Genomic DNA, 2907 nt, shown 5'->3' with positions numbered 1-2907 from the left:
GCGTAAGAGTGTCTGAAGGAAGAGATGGTAATTAGGCTGTATTAACTAGATATGATAAACTATGTATAATCTTAAACTAATGAACTGTGAAGAGAATAGAAAATCTGTAAGAACAATGTTATGGATCAATGGTCAGAATCAATGATATAGGCCTAAATGATATGTATAAATATATATATATATGTATATATATGAATATATATATATATATACGTATATGTGTATATATATATACGTATATATATATATATACATATATGTATATATATATACATACATATATATATATATACATATATATATAGAACTGGAGGTCGCTGGAACAGAATGTTGCTACTCGGAGTTTCACGCTATTGCGATCGTCAGGCAACTGATCTAGGCAACAGCAGTACATATATATATATATATACACGTATATATACTTCTAAAAGTTGTGTATCATGCATAGGAACGTTGACACCTGCAAGGCTCTGGTTCAGGATTTGACCCACCATGACCTTTGACCTCAAGCTGTGAACACCCCATGTTTGGTAGGAGTCTGTCTAATGCAGTTGGTCTAATCGTTAGTCATTAGCAATATTTGATAACTTTCACCAAAATTACCTATTTTGACTTTTGACCAATAGGCGAAAAGTATTTTTTTTTCATGTTTAGAAGGTCCTAAGGATCATTCCTGGTAAATTCGAGCTCAAATCCATGGGCTATTTTGAAAATTTGACCTCTATGTTACCCCTGATCCCAGACTGGGGTGTAAGAGGCTCTTAATGATCAAATTTGATTGAATTCCGTTCAATCGTTTGTAATTTTTGTGTTTAGAAGGTCCTAAGGATCATTCCTAGTAAATTTGGTTAAAAATCGGCACAACCGTTTGGCACTAGTAGCGTTTTGAAATGTTTCCAGAAAAAAGATAAAAATTTCCCCTTATGACATTTGACCCCTTATCCCTGAACACCCTATAGACTCTGCCTTATGCCAGTGTATATGTGCAAAGGACAAGATTTACGATTTTTGGTTTTTTGACCCCAATGCCCCTTATGTGACCTTTGACTCCAAGTTGTGAACAACACATAAATGGGAGTTGGCACCGGTCCTACCAAGCCCGTAGCCAGGATTTTGGTAGGGGGGTTCTTTTTGATACTAATGCGAGCACCATTGGCTGGGGCCAGGGGGGCTGCAAAGGGCCCCCCCCGGGGATCCAGGGCCAAAACCCAGGTGGGGGTCCAGCATTCTAAGCATTTACAGGTGTTATTTAATTGATCTGAGAGGCCATACATTAAAAAAAATGTATATATTAAAGAGGTAAATTTTTTGAGTTGGGAAAAGATAAAAAAAAAGAAAAAAAAACTACTACTTTAGTACTAGAGTATTGGTAATTTAACAACAGTAGCATGATACAAACTCCAAAGAATCCAGTTGGATATTCTTTATTTTTTATTTATATAGCACTTTGGAAGTTGTATCATACTATACGCACTTAAGACAATCAATAACAAAAAGAACCGAGACAAATTTGTATGGTTGGTTGTAGCGTATTATAATCATATATTATATATATATATATATACACACAGGTGAAACTATCCCCCGCCGGACACCATCCCGGTATTTCTGAGTCAAGGTTTCGGGGCCTGAATTTTTTATGTTACTAGGTAAGCCTAACAATCGGGTATTAAAATAGGACTAAAGTGTAGGCTAGCCAGCCTTTGTTGAAAGGGCACTTCATGAAAAGGGGGGTTCGATCGAACCCAACGAACGCCCCTGGCTACGGGCTTGCCTACTGACCAAGTTTTAATTAAATCGGTCCAGTAGTTTTCCACTAGTAGCCTTTTAAAATGTTGCCAGAACGAAAGAAAGAAAAGAAAGAAGGAACTGCTCAGAAACAGAATACAGTCAGCATGCTGCTGACTGGGTAATAATAAACTTTAATACTAATAAATATAATTGTTAATAAACTAATGTTACAGTAATTTAAATAACGAGTTGACTGGTTTTTCCTGATAAAAATTATGATTTTTATACATATCATATAATCCCTTACACAAGACAAACATACACACACGATGCTTTACACAAACTAAATCTCAATATGAGTTTTAGGGAGTGGAGGTGTTTATGTCTTGAGAAAAAATCCTGCAACTGGCAGGAATTGAACTTAGGACCCTGGGATTGGAAGGCAAGCATCTTAACCACCAAGCTATTCAACTCCACTGTAGGACAGTGATATATATTTGCTATTGACAATCCTTGGCACATGTGTTGTGTGCCTAAAGAAAGAATAATAATGATATCAAAAAACAATACCGTACATAAGAGAAATACCAAATTTTTAGTATTCATTTTATTTGCTGTATTTGTTATGTAGAAGGAAGCGTAGAATCGATAACAAAACAAAGATAAAAGCCGTCCGATAAAAGAGTAAAATGGTACTAGGAATGCTACAAACTATAAAATAACCATAGAGCTATTAAACAACTAGAGTGCTGACAAGATGGCGCAACAATGCAGAGTTATGTATGTGTACCATCCAAGATGGCCGTCGTAGTAAAGCGCCACCTTCAGGCTTAGTATACATATTATTACATATTAATAAGCCTTCTGACTGACTATTATTTCATTAATGATAATGAGTAATGGTAATAACAAATTATTGAACTATTGTAGCCAAAACGAGGCCAAGAGAAGCATCTTATTCAAAAATAAAGTACCAAGGAATGAAAATTAAAATCGTATACATTACACCCAAACACCGCAACTCTCGAGTTTCAAACATACAGGTAACTAGCTGTACTGAACTTTCTGAGTAAATTGAGGGCGCATTTGCAAACGATGGCGCTTAGCGAAATTTGATTGGCTCATAGAGCTATTAAAAAACTAGAGTGCTGACAAGATGGCGGAGCAATGCAGAGT

At 35.9% G+C, this 2907-nt stretch overlaps 1 protein-coding gene across 1 annotated transcript in view; it reads left to right on the top strand.

Annotated features, from left to right (window-relative positions):
• LOC117101445 (uncharacterized protein K02A2.6-like) overlaps nucleotides 1-2907 on the top strand; it is a 10564-nt gene that overhangs the window by 2662 nt on the left and 4995 nt on the right. The gene's annotated exons all lie outside the window — the stretch shown is intronic.

This window comes from Anneissia japonica, unplaced genomic scaffold (genome assembly GCF_011630105.1).
Source record: "Anneissia japonica isolate Jap-2015-1 unplaced genomic scaffold, ASM1163010v1 scaffold287782_len627234_cov183, whole genome shotgun sequence".
In the NCBI taxonomy this organism is placed as follows: domain Eukaryota; kingdom Metazoa; phylum Echinodermata; class Crinoidea; order Comatulida; family Comatulidae; genus Anneissia; species Anneissia japonica.
This window is presented reverse-complemented; position numbering and strand designations above follow the sequence as displayed.